At 36.8% G+C, this 14,576-nt stretch overlaps 1 long non-coding RNA gene across 11 annotated transcripts in view; it reads left to right on the top strand.

Moving 5' to 3' along the window:
* The window catches only part of LOC137488661 (uncharacterized), a 332,037-nt gene that overhangs the window by 105,018 nt on the left and 212,443 nt on the right, over nt 1-14,576 (top strand). For 4 of the 11 annotated variants that reach the window (XR_015518525.1, XR_015518528.1, XR_015518517.1 and 1 more), the window contains one exon: nt 6,789-7,588. The exons of the other annotated variants lie outside the window; for them this stretch is intronic. This is a non-coding gene — a long non-coding RNA (uncharacterized LOC137488661). Of the gene's footprint in view, nt 1-6,788; nt 7,589-14,576 lie in introns of those variants that run through there. 11 annotated transcript variants of the gene reach the window in all.

The following is a 14,576-nucleotide window of genomic DNA, read 5'->3' as shown; positions in this document are numbered from 1 at the left end:
TTGAGCTTGTTTAACAATAAGAACAAGCATATGTGTTTGGCCTTTAAAAAAAGAAGAAGAAGAAATAGTTCACCCAGATTAAACTTTTGTTCTTTAGGCCTCATCCTAATGTTTTTACCAAATGGTGTGCTGCTTTTATTTTTTTGTGGAACACAAAAGAGAACAAATTCTGTCTTTTTCATCAATCGTAGTTTATAGTGACCACAACTCCAGGCTCTTAAATAAATATGGTCAAATGCAGGGGTGGAGAGAGTACTGAAAAATCAGGTCACACTTTATTTTGATGGTCCGTTTGTTGAATTTAAGTTACATTGCATCTACATGCAATTCTCATTAGATTATAAGTAGACTGCTGGGGTTAGGGTTAGTGTAAGTTGACATGTACTTGCAAAGTTTCTTACAGTCAGTTAAATGTCTGTTAAACATATATTAAGCAGACAGTCTACTAATACTTAAGTGGACCATCAAAACAAAGTTTTACCAAAAATTATACTCGAATAAAAGTACCATTACTTACCCCAAAATATGAGAGGGGTCTGGATGCAGACCTGGCGCAGCGCAATCTGAGCTGCATCCAATGCTTTTTTGGGCGTACTCACACTGTGTACAGTTGCCTTGAAACGGGCAAAAGCACGCTTGTCCCCGCTCCTGTCTCCCCCGACGGCCCGCACTCACATGGGCTGTTTCTCAATTCCAAGAACGCAGAGAACGGACTTGTGTTCTTCTGGAGACCGGTCTTGCCAGGTGTCCTCAGAAGAACGAACTCAGGAGACCGTGAGGCCAGAGAATGCGTCCTTTGAGAAATGGGATGCTGCGTTCTTCCTGATGGTCACGTGACCTTCACGCGTTTTAAATGGAAATTATTTAAACATTACAGCCTTCATACAACGATTTATTGTTTTTCCCCTTTTCAAAATATATATTTTGCATAAAAACATTATAAATCTATGTTGCACAATATGAATAAAACAGATGCTAATACGAATTTCAGCGAACAAACACCCTTAATGTGTTTATTCCTTTATTAAGATGTTCATGGTAATGTTTACTTTCACCGTTTCATTTAGGGAAACTCCCGATGTAAATAAGTAATATCTCCAAACTTTAATAATAAATCTAAATAAAATGCAGCGCTTCCCACCTCCAGTCGCAATGACTTCTGGGACTTCCAGAGTGAGTTCAGTGCTCAAGTCTGCATCAGTGCATCCTCGATATCAAGAACACATCCGGGAAGTTTCACGCGTCCTCCGTACTTGCGGTCTTGAGTATTGGAACTGAACTTGGGCAGCTGATGATGACGTTGCACGAGAACAGGAGGACGCAAGACCGCGGAAGAACGCATATTGAGAAACAGCCATTACATTCGGGCCTGGGCACGCTTACATCATTTATGCTGTGTTTTTCAGTTAGCGCTCTCGCTTAGCACAGTGGACATTTATTTAGTTATATCGCTTTAGTCGTTTGGGATGCGGTGACACACAGTCAAATATTTCGCCGAACAGATCAGCCGATTTTGACGCTCATAAACAATCCAGGTGGATGCTGCACACTGGTGGTGGTGTGGAGAGACCCCCCTCATGATTGTGAAGCACTTTGGGTGTATGACCATACACAATAAATGAGCTAAATAAATACACATTACGTACTTGCTAGTGTATTCAACATTGTACTCCATTGCTTTTACTGTAATAAGTTCATTATAAAATGTTAAAAATGATACTGCATTAGATGCAGTGAATATGATTTAAACCAATTGTTTCTATTGTTTTTTATTCATATTATCGAGTAAATGATGAAATTCCCCTTGGCAAATTGAATTATTCAACCCACAACCCTCAGTCAAGTTTGATTTTTAGCCCTCTACAGAAAAACTTTTGGGCACCCCTGGTTTAACGCCATTTGGTAATTTTAGATGTCATAAAGCAAACATCCTTCATCTTTCATGAGTGGCATGCATTCTAAACAATCTCTGGGTCATTGCAGGTAAAGATTTTGAGAATCTTCTTGGACACTTTTAATGCTTTCTAACAGTTTGCTGCATTTATAAAGCGGCCATGTCTTGACGTTGTTCAGTGTGATGCAATTTACTTTTCTATGTGCGATTTGATTGGACAGGAATCACGTGGTTTATTTTTTTTCTCAGCCAATCCCCATAGACAAGAACAATTAAAGTAGTAACTGCATGTTGAAGGAAAGTAGTGGGGTAAAAGTACTGATACGGGATTAAAATGTACTCAAGGGAAAGTAAAAGTAAACATTTTTCAAACTACTTAGTAAATTGCAAATTCTGAGAAAAACTACTCAATTGTAGTCATTTGAGTATTTGTGATTTGTTAATTTACAACACTGCACTTTACAACTTTTGTGCTGTTTTTTAACTCTTCGAACACCATATGACAGTTCTGCATGACTAACTGAAACTTTAAGCTATTATAATATCATATAAGGTCATGGATTCAGTAAATTCAAACTATAAAGGAGTAGTTCACCTTAAAATCAAATAGTTTCAGAATTTTCTCACCCTCAAGCTATTCTATGGTCCATTTCAACGTGGTGATGCCTTTGGCTCATAAACATTTCCTGCTTGTTGTCAAACTATTTCAAAACTGTAACAAGAGGCATTTAATGATAATGTTAAAACATCTCTCATACCATTATTTATCAAAATGTGGACCATTTGCATTCTTGGAAGCTATGGAAGTTGAAAATATAAAACAGGAAATGCGTTAGGATCATTGTTATTGTTTACATCCCAAGTATCTTAACAGCACTGCATGATGTTTAACCAGCTGAAAATATTTATCTTCCGGAAGCCAATATTAATAGTTTAGAAAGTTTTAAAGATGAATACATTTCTTTAAATAAAAAAGAATTGTTTCAGAAGGCATTCATTAACTCACCAGATTTTGCAATACTTTGTAGATTTACCTGTAGATTTATTTGGATATTTAAATCTTAATGCAGTTTCAAAGCTAAAATGAAGCAGGGCACTGTTTAATATAACTTTGTGTTTTGTCTGAAAAAAAAAAAGCGTAAACTCTTCTGGTGGCTTGAGGATGAGTAAATCTATAAAATGATTTTGAATGATCAATTCCTTTACGGTATAGATTCAGCATGACACATTTCTTAAAACAGTTCTTTTCATCAAACCAGTTGATCCAGTTTAATTCGATTCAATTAACTGGCAAACAAATTGATTCGGGGTAATTTAGTTAATTGAATCAACTGATTCAATCTAATTCAGTTCACTAAAATATTTGATCCATTTCAGTTTAATTCACTTACCCAGTTGATTTATTTTGTTCAATTGAGTTAATGATTTATTCAATTTCTGTTTGACTCATTAAAGCATTTGATTCAGTGAATGAATTAATCCAGTTCAGTTCAGTGAACCAAATTATTTAATTCTGTTTGATCTAGTTTATCTCACTGACTCACTGATTTGTTCATAACAGTTCTAGAGCTCGAAAAAAGGAAATAATAGCAAGTTTTACCTATATTAATCACATAATTGCAAAAACTAATTGCAAATGCAAATTACATATATGACATACAAAGTTCACGCTTGGATTTTAGATTTATTTAAATTTATATTTGTTTAACAATTTTCCTTATCGCAAACACAACTGTAATCTGCTAGTGATTGCGCTGCTTTGGCTTTTTCGAGGTTAATTACTGTAATATCCTGAATATCTAGGAAATGTCTCTAGACTGATGGCATTTCATGCTGTTCAGCCTTGTAATCTTCAAATGTCAGCAAAATTAACTATTTTGTCATTACTTTAGACATTATGCTAGAGAATCATTTAAATACTAGCACTATAGTGACATTTGTGAATTGGCAACAGTTTCTGCTGTTCTGACGTCAGCTGAAGATGAGAATGAATGGCCGAAGAAGTAGTTTCTTTTACAAAAGGGTCTTAAGACTCTCCGTGTTTGATATTCTTTTTTATATACCTGATTATGCCATAAAACTGTTGTATATACGCAATATTACACTCGTAGCAGTGCGATATGGCTTTATATCATTACTGGTGGGACAATAAGGCAACGCACGCTTCCACCAGTACTGATATAAAGTCATATTGCACTGCTACGAGTGTGATATTGCGTTTATAATATATAACATATAAGTTTAAGTGTGTGTGTGTGTGTGTGTGTGTGTGTGTGTTCATATATGTGAAATCCTAATATAAACTTGTATGTCATATATTGCCATATATCAGATCGGTGTATTTTTCAAACGAAAAAATATAATATGGCTTCAAAACGTTTTTATTTCAACTTAAAGTGTTATTTTATCACTGATGAAACTATTATTGTGTAGTCTACCATCTCTTTAATCCAATAGCAGTTTTTTTTTCCCACAATGTGTGTTTGCACTGTGTAATACATGAATGCTGCGTAAGCTTCTGTAAAATGCTGCAGTGCTGAAAGCGCAAAATGACGCTTGCAGATTTTGAACCTGGATCTTTTCTATGACCTAGCAGTGCTGCCCAGCAGGAGCCAGGTACAGGGAGGGAATTTTGAGTCTCGGGGGGAAGCCAGGAGAGCTTGTAACTGTGATATGAGGCCTACAGGCCCTTAAAATCAGCACAGTGTTATCAGAGAGAAAGAGTGCGAGTGAGTGCCTCGAGGGGGAAGGCCCGGGTCCCGTCTCCTCCTCCTCCTCCTCCTCCTGGAAGCTCGCCATCTGCCACAGCTGCTGCTCGGCGCAACCGCCACTCTAATTGACAATGAACCCAAAGGCGCAGCGATAATTGTGGCTGGCCGCTTTGGCAACTTCAGCGGGTTTCAATTCCTTCCTTTCAGGATTCATCAAGCCCCATCTGCTCCTCTCTCTGTGTCTGGCATCTGCCCCTCTACCCCTCCCTTCAGCTCTTTCCCCTGTTCTGCCTCTTTCTTCTCCTCCCCTTTGGACAGTCCAGGCTTTTGTAAGATGCTTATTAGAGAGTCGGTCGGTGGGTAACCCAGAGAGGTTAACCACACCCCAGAGGAGCGGAGCCTCGGCGGGGGCAAGCAGTGTTTGTACAATCCAGAGGCAGATAAAGGACGCATTGTGGTTTTCTCTTTCTCTCGCTCTGCCTTGCTTGCTGCTGCTCTGCATCCACCCTCTTTTCTTTTCAAAAAGCTAAAGAAAAGTGTCGTGTGTCGCAAAGCATGGGGTGGGTCACCCTGTATGTACATGCATATGTGTGTGCGTGTGGATTAACTTGTCTTGATCTTTTTATTCACGTTTTGATAATGGACTTTTTGATACCATTTTTTGGATATGTATTAAAATAGCCACTAATTAATTTAGCCGTCTACATCATCACAAAATTTTAAACTATTCATTCACAAGATGAAATGAACGTTAATTTTGTTACTCAAAGTGTTTTGTGTATGAGTGTGGACACATGCAAAGCCTACAAACAGAGATAAATGATTTGTATGCATGATATGAAAAAAAAAAAAAAAAAAATATATATATATATATATATATATATATATATATATATATATATATATATATATATATATATATATATATATATATATAAAATAAGATTTTCATGCCATTGATTCAGTTTAATTCAATATTTTATTGACGATGCATTCCATACACAATTTTAGATTTCACTTCACAGCACAAGAATTCTTGTATTAAAATGTATAATTTTTATATACATTTTTGTAATACAAGCTTTTCCTTTAATGCAAGCAGTCAGATATATGAATTGTACAAATAAATAAATATAAATATTATCCTGCTTGCTTTTTACACATTGTCAATCAAGTTGTTAAACACAGTGAATTGTGAGAGTTTCTGCGTTTAAATTACTCGCGCTCGCTTCCCTTGCCATAGTGTTCTACCGCAACATACCGCATATGAGATAAATGATTTCAGTATGCAACAACTGGTTAGGATCTATTACTAAACTAATACCGAGTTGTCCGCGTTGCATCGTTGTGCACCAAAGAAACAATTCAATTTGACACCTCTAATAAATATATATATATATATATATATATATATATATATATATATATATATATATATATATATATATATATATATATATATATGTGTGTGTGTGTAAGTCCAGCAACCAGCTTTTTACAAAATATTCTTGTTTTTTTTGTGTTCAAAAGGAGAAAGAAAATCAAACAGATTTTGAACAAATGAAGCACGAGTAAATAGTGACAGACTTTTTATTTTTGGGTAAACTAAGCCTTCAAATTTGTTATGAAGTGAATTTTTTTTATTATTAAATTTTTCCAAAAATTTTTTAAATTTTCCACCCTGTTCAAAATTCATGTTGATTATTTAGTTGTGAATTGTTTTGGAAGCCCAAACAATTCTAATCAATTTTATGGTGAAACGACTAATCTCAGCTGATGTACGCCAGACTTAAGCCTTCTTTTCTTATAATAGACCTCAAGCTTGCTTTTAGATCTGCCTTCATCCAATCAACAAGCGATGCCCACAACCAAACCTACACCCTCCATTTTTCTATTTCAATAATAGATTTTACTCAGATGTATGTCACTGTCAATATAAAAAACAATCTGTCACTACTCACTTCAAGTTGCATTGCAACTCTAGTACCTGTGTGCCCAACAGCAGCTGTTTGGTTTGTTGGATAACCCTCTTAGTGTTTATTTGGGCAGTGTGAACATGCCAGTTTCCCATCCTTCTCAATCCAGCTGCCAACTTGATATTGTTTGAAATGTTGCCATTTGTCTAGAGCCAGTAGAAACATATACATTTTGAAGAAATATTGCTCTTGCTCTTACTGTTGCAGATAACTTTGGATCAGATTTCCTCGCCTCCACGATCTCTGAAGGATAGAAGTGATTCCGGTCAGAAAGATGGCTATCGGAGATGTATCTCCATTAGTTGTAGAGCAGGCTCTGGGATAGCTAAGCGTCTCTTTGGCAGAGCTCAGAGTTGGCACTCAGACAGCACCAGACAGCCAAGAGGGGATTGTGCCACTGCCATGCCAACCGCCTCTGCCAACTGAGCCTTCTCGCTGCCAGGCTCCTGTCACACAACAGATACGTACGGCCTGCTCAGCCTCGCTCCGCACAGGCAGGCCAGAGACCAACACTGCCAGGGCTAATTGAGGGCAGGGTCTCCCAGCTGCCACACGTAGATAGAATTGTGTACTAAACCTAGAAAAATCTGAGAAACATAAGCTTTCACGTGGGCTTTGTGATTTGCATTCACACACTTATGGTGTCATTTGTACCTGTACGCAAAACAGCTGCTAGTTGAGCGTTACAGACAGGTTCGTAGAACCTGGTATTACATATTACAGTTAAATAGCAATCTTGGACAACACCCACTTTTTATTATCAGCACATATCTCATTTTACATACATGTTTAGTGGCATGTTTCATATGTAAATTTACTCGATTCATCACTGAGCCTTGCTTTAACGTTATGGATCAATTCTTCCTTGGTAAATGTTGCCATCAGTTATTTTTTTGTCAGAAATGTATGTGCAGCAGATGAAATGCAGATTCAGTTTGAGTCATGCATTGTGTTGACAAAAGGTACTAAATATATATTTTTATGCCTCTTAAAGTATATTTTTACAATACTGTTTATTCATTCATTCATTTTCTTTTTCGTCTTAGTCCTTTTATCAATTAGGGGTCGCCACAGGGGAATGAACCACCAACTTATCCAGCATGTGTTTTACGCAGCGGATGCCTTTCCAGCCACAACCCAACACTGGGAAACACGCATACACTCTTGCATTCACACACATACAATACGGCTTATACAATTCACCTATACCGCATATCTTTGGACTATGGGGAAAACCGGAGCACTCAGGCCCCGTTTACACTAGTGCGTTTTAGTTTGAAAACGCATAAGTTTTGCTACGGTTACGCCATCCGTCCACACTACGCCGGAGTTCTCGAGCGCCGAAAACGGAGCGTTTCGAAAACGCTGGAGAGGCCGTTTTCATTCTAAAACGCTGCTGCTCCGTCTCAGTGTGGATGGGGAAAGACGGAGACATCTGAAAACGGAGGCGGGGCTGCAAACGTTCGCCTGTCTGATTGGGGCTTTTCCTCAATATTAAGTAGCCCACACACACAGTTCAGTCTCGCATCCTCTTCTTGTAAGTTAAGACTTCGCAAGTTTGATCAAGGCTGCAGTCTCTTCTTCTCAGTTTGATATGGAAAACATACCGAGGACACGCGTCAATCTTCACAGGGAACAGTGTACTTTATAAATTCATTCACATCACCTTGGCTACGTTGTTTCACTTTCTCAACAATAAAATGTAAACATGATTTAAGGAACTGCCTATTTTCTTTTTAATATTAACAACTAAACAGACAGCAGAAATGTTGAGGCGTCGTGCTGCATATATGAGCATCATCTTCACTGTGTGGATATTTATAACAAAACGGAGCCGATAACAACTGTCTCCTTTCAATTTCAGTGAAAATACGAAACACACCCTCTCTTTTGCTGAATATCAGTTTTAATAATCGATAATTATAAAAGTATAACATACAATAAGTTTATACATTGTAGGAAATAAAGGCAAGCGATCAGTCAGTGTACCTGGATTAAACATTAACTTATCTTTGCGCTTAACCAAAACATGTTACCCGTGAACAAGTAACTTAACAGATTCCAATGACCAAAGTCAGGGAATTGGCCTATGTCGTTAGATAAAGACAACAACATGAATGAAATATCACGTTTAGCAAATATAGTGAGATTAGATCCAGCGGGAGATGCTTGATGAGCAGTCCGACAAGCAGAGCTCTCATCTGGGTAGAAATGCTGGAGCGCTTGCCCGAGAGAGTGTGTGTGTGGTCACGTGATGTGCGTTTTCAGCGTTTTGGTGTGGACGGAGAGCAGTTCAGAAACGCTGGGTAAAACGCAAGTGTGGACGCGGATCGTTTTCATTCTACAACGCCGTTTTAAAACTAAAACGCACTAGTGTAAACGGGGCCTCAGAGAAAACCCAGGCCAACATAACATGCAAACGCCGCACAGAAATGGCAACTGACCCAGCTAGGTCTTGAAATAAGCCACACTTCTTCTAGTGCAGTGGTCACCAAACTTGTTCCTGGAGGGCCGGTGTCCTGCAGATTTTAACTCTAACCCTAATCAAGCACACCTGAACATTCTAATCAAGCTCTTACCTGGTATACTTGAAATCCAGGTAGGTGTGTTGAGGCAAGTTGGAGCTAAAATCTGCAGGGACACTGACCCTCCAGGACCGAGATTGGTGACCCCTGTTCTAGTGTGTCAGAAATTCCCGACTCTGTTATCTTTGCCGATCCTTCCACTATCCTTCCTTTTTTATGTAGTATATATATATATATATATATATATATATATATATATATATATATATATATATATATATATATATATATATATATATATATAATTGATAAAGAATTGATAACAATGACATTAAGGGCGGCAAGTTCAAGGTTCGAGTCCCAGCTGGACTAGTTGCCATTTCTGTGTAGAGTTTACAGGTTATCCCTGTGTTTGCGTGGGTTTCCCTACCGGTGCTCCAGTTCCCCCACAGTCCAGGCAGGCATATAAAGCAAACCATCGCATCATGCCGAAACCAATAATATTAGGGAGCCTCCGAAACCATTTTTTTTGTATTTGATCCCGATATCAAAATTCTGTTGTATAGATTATTATGCGTTATTGAAAAATCAAGGAGGACGCAGCAAAGAAATGTTACATAAATTAAAGCTGTATTATTTTATACATCAGCCTTGCATTTGAAAAGAAAACACAAGGGCGATCATAAGCAGAAAGACCCCTAGCCTATAACATGTTTTATGGAATGGCCTATCTTAAACAAGTGTAATAGCCACACGCCATCGTTACCAGACTTGGGCAAAGTTTGCCTCTCCTTTCACTCTGCCCCAAAGCCCCATCAGGCCCTCTTTAGCCTAATTTATTCAGCGGTCCGAAAAAAGGCTGGCCGCTGGCCCCAAGGAAGCCCCGCTTTGGCTAGATCAGGCCCCGGAAGTGACAGTAAAAACGCGACTGGCCTTGGCTTGCCCTGGCTCGGTTACTTTAGGCACGATAGTGGAAACGCAGTTAATAAATGTATAAACAATGACATCTATGGACAAAATTTATTTTTTAAAGAGTCCTATATCTGTTTATTTTCTTCCAATCTGCTGATTTCTCATGCACTGCATTCAGGTTATCAAAATAAGCACTCTTTTCATGGCAAAACTGGGACAAAATGCAATTAATGTAATTACCTTGTCACAAATCACTGCTCAATTCAAACAAATGTTATCTGACCACTGCTGTTTTGTGAACAGAAAAGGCGAATGCGACTGTATTCACAGTCATGAAACTGGCCAAGAAATTTTTCTATGATTAAGCTCTTCCATTTGGCTTCTCATCTGCCGTGACATGCTGAGGATGTATTTTTAGTACTCTGTGGGTTTGATGTGACCGATTAATGAAGGCCTGTGATGCCAGGGCATTTTCAACACTCTGCCAGTGCACTCTGTTTGGAACGCCTGCATAAATAATGGGAACATCGTGTTCAACAAATAGCCCAGTGCCAAAATACACTCATACATAGTAAATTATCCTGAAATACAGGCAGCTCTAAACTTCACTAGCAGGGCACTTGAAATCGCTGTAGTGAATCGGCATTACTTACACATTTGTAGTTCACTCAGTAATAGAGCTCCCATGCTAATTACATAGCTGTCGAATTGTTTCAGGCTAGTGAGGCAGATCATGGATTCTCTAACAAGATCCATCTGGATTGTTATACTTTTTAAAAATGATGTTTCTAAAAGGGTGTTTTTGTAGAGATTCTCTTAAAGTATTATTTTGGGTTCCCCACAGAATCATTCTGTGAACTGTTTTTAAAATGACCACTTGATAAGAATCAAATTTATTATAGAAAACAAACGAAAAAAAACAAAACAAATCTAGAATTTATTGTATTTTGTACATAAAAATAACTGAAACTAACAAATTCTAGCAAAAACATCCTTTGATTTTGTCTTTGTAAATGTATTTAATACATTGCTGTAACTGTGAGCCTTTTAGAAGTAAATCTATTTACTTCACGATGCCTCATGATGCCACGGTGCCTTATGGCACCTCAGAGTCTGTAATCCTGATGCCATTGGCCAGATCAGGCTGGTCCTCCTCCAGTCATCTTCGCTTTTGCTCCCGCGGCAAAAACAATGGCTGGACATGACAGCAGGACAGTGACAGCATTAGGTACGACCCGAGCAGAAACTTAAATGTATTCATTTAACACATTTGTGCCCAATAATGGGTTTTATTTCTGTATTAGTGATCGCGAACTAACCTTAATTCATTAAATCGAATTGAATAATTTTAAATGATTCACATCTCTAATTTAAATGATTCACATCTCTAATAACGCACTTCTTTACAAACAACTAATTTTTTACATGCCTAATACCCCCCTTCTGACTCAAAATAAATCAATATATCCTGAGTTATTCAGTTTTTAGAACAGTACACTGAGATCAAATTTGAGAAGAGGTGAACTCACAATACTGTGCATGCGTAATTCAGTGAACTGAACACAAACAGCCTGTTGTGACTGAATTAAACTTGAACAACTGCAGCACGGGTAAACTGGGGGCTTAAATGAGAGGATCTGGTGAAACATAAGTTTATTTCATAACAGAAAGTCGTAATGAAATATAAATAAGTGAATCATGCTTCAATTGGGTTGCCAAACGTAATTATACTTTTCTGATCATTGTGTTTGTGACACACCAACACAGGAAGAACATGCAAACTCCACACAGAAACGCCAACTGACCTAGCCTAGGCTCGAACCAGCGACCTTCTTGCTGTGAGGCGACAGCACTACCATCTGCGCCAATAAATTAATTTACCTATGTTGATGTAAAACTACCCAATTGGGCTAACACCCGTCCAATCACTAACATTCCATCTCAGTAAAAGTTTTAACAAAAGATTATTTATTAACTCTATTTACCAAATATGGATTAATTATCTTCCTCACATTAATATTTGTTTTTAATTGATTTTTTTTATGTTTTAACTGCATGAGCCATTAGAAAAAATTGCTTTAATTTTAGAAGAAGAAATTTAGAAAATTAGAAGAAATTTCTTTCATAATGGTCTTAAAAAGGTCTTAAAATTTTTTAAGTCTTAAATTTGACTTGATGAAACCTGTAAAAAACACAAACTTGTAATAGTCTGTGGTTTAAACAAAATAATTATCAACCAAGCAACGATAACTGGAAACATTCCACCTTTAATAATGTCAGAGCTTACACATAAATCCAAAATTGATGACAGAGGACACCAACTCTCGTGATGTACTGTCTTTTATCTCAATATGCTGTCAAAAACTAAACTCTCTCTCTCTCTCTCTCTCTCTCTCTCTCTCTCTCTCTCTCTCTCTCTCTCTCTCTCTATATATATATATATATATATATATTCTGAAGTCATAGAAGAAGGTTGAAGAATGTGACTTGAACTGAACATGAAGACTACCAAAATGAGTCAACTGATAACACAGATGAATTCAGTGGAGAAATAATTGGAATTGTTTAGACTGTAAACCTTTTTAGGTGCCCTTGTGATCAATGATTCGACTAGCATTCAAGAAATATTATGTTGTTTGGCACTGGGTAACATGACTACAAACTCTCTAGCCTAAATATTTAAAAGAAAGTACATCAGGCTGCAGACAAAAACAAGACAAGTTCAGACATTTATATTTTCATTCGTTAACTGTAGATGTATAAGCTGAACAATAAGGAGCAACAAGTAGGGATGCAAAAATATAAAAATTCAAGCAGATACAAGTAACCAATAACTCTTTATATTTTGATGGTCAAATACAAATTTTGAAATAGTTTTTTTTTCTAAGCCTGACTACAAAACTAATAGACAAACTGATTTTATTAAAGCTTTAAAAATACAATGTGTAAGATTTTTCTATCGAAATATTCAAAAACTACCTGCAATGATTTCACACTCAGTCACTACATCATAAACCTTACACCTTTGTTGACTTGTCTAAAGTGTGATTCTCTTCTGTGTAATGCATGAACTGACGGAAATAATCTATAAATTATAGCTTAAATTGATCAACCTAGTTTTCTTATAAGGGTTATAGCAGTAGTATTAAAATGTGCTTAAATGGTGATAGTATATTGCACATCTCTAACAGCAAGTGAATTAAAAATCAAACCAGAATTGCCACTTGAAGCACACACTATGAAATATATTTTTGTATGATGATCATAAGTTTTAAAAGGGAAAATCACTGGATACTGTTTGCAAACTTTCCAATCATGACTGGAAACATTATGAAGTATATAACCAGGGTGTCTGCTGAGTCTTAAAGATCTTAAAGTGTCTTAAATTTTAAACATTTTAGGCCTTAAAAAGTTTTAAATTCACTGAAATATTGTGTTGTAGGTTTTAAATACTTTTACATGTTCTCTGTCCAAGTAATGCTACCAAATCTGGCCGAGATCTATATAATCATCAACAATCTAGGCAGAGCAACATATCCCTTTAGATGATTTTATATTTTCCATTTATATAAAAACAATTTACAGAAGTAAGCGTTAATAAGTAGACATAAAACTTAAAGTTTTATAACAGAAACACATTGAATCCATTTCGACCAAAAGCCAACAAATACTTTATATATTTTTGATTAATCATGTAATTGTCTCTGCAATATACTTTTAACAATGTTAAGCTTGTCATTAAAAGATAACTAAACATTAGGGATGTGACAAGATATCTCAGACTGGGCTAGAGAGTTGCTCGTGTCACTCAGTTGTTTGGGCGAGTGTGAAAATTTTTACCAGAGTTCAGCGGCTGCCGTGTTCAACAGAGGCTACAACTGCAGCCACACACAATAACCATGCTTCATATCCAAAGCGATAGAATAGTGCTTCATAAATGCAGAAAAGTCATAATCGTCATAAACAAATGAAGTTAAGACATGTGGAGTATTCCTATTTCAGTCACATTATTGAAGTAAAGTTTTTAATTTATTAAAAAATAAGTTATTTAACATTTAATACAAGTTGATTTAAAAAAAGAACCTCAAAATCTTTGCAATTTGTAATTTTTTTTCTTAGTTAAATAAAAAAACTATTTTCTGTTCATATATTTCATCATTAAATAATTCTTAAATATTTTGTAAAAATCATCTATAATGGTCTTAAAAGGCTCTAAAAATTTATAACATTTTACTTGCTGAAACCTGCAGAAACTCTGAAAACAATATGATCTTTAAGTTTTCTTTTGTGTTTGAGAAATTGTGCATACTCACTTGTGGCACCCAAACATGCAACCAGCACCAGATTTCCAAACACCCCAGTGTGTTTTTACTCAAGAGAATAAAGGGACCCATCAGGGACAGAGTCTGTCTGTTCCCACAGCCTGGAGCTCTGCACAAGTGGCCATGTTTCCCCAGGAGGCCATGCAGATGGAGGAGGTTGGGTCAAAGGACCACTGCTACACACTTACGTCACTGAATGAGGATACTAACACCATTACCTCCATCAATCATGCATG

The sequence above is a fragment of the Danio rerio genome, chromosome 20 (genome assembly GCF_052040795.2).
Source record: "Danio rerio strain M-AB ecotype USA chromosome 20, GRCz13ab, whole genome shotgun sequence".
In the NCBI taxonomy this organism is placed as follows: domain Eukaryota; kingdom Metazoa; phylum Chordata; class Actinopteri; order Cypriniformes; family Danionidae; genus Danio; species Danio rerio.
The sequence above is the reverse complement of the archived record's forward strand: the minus strand, read 5'-3'. Positions and strand labels throughout refer to the sequence as shown.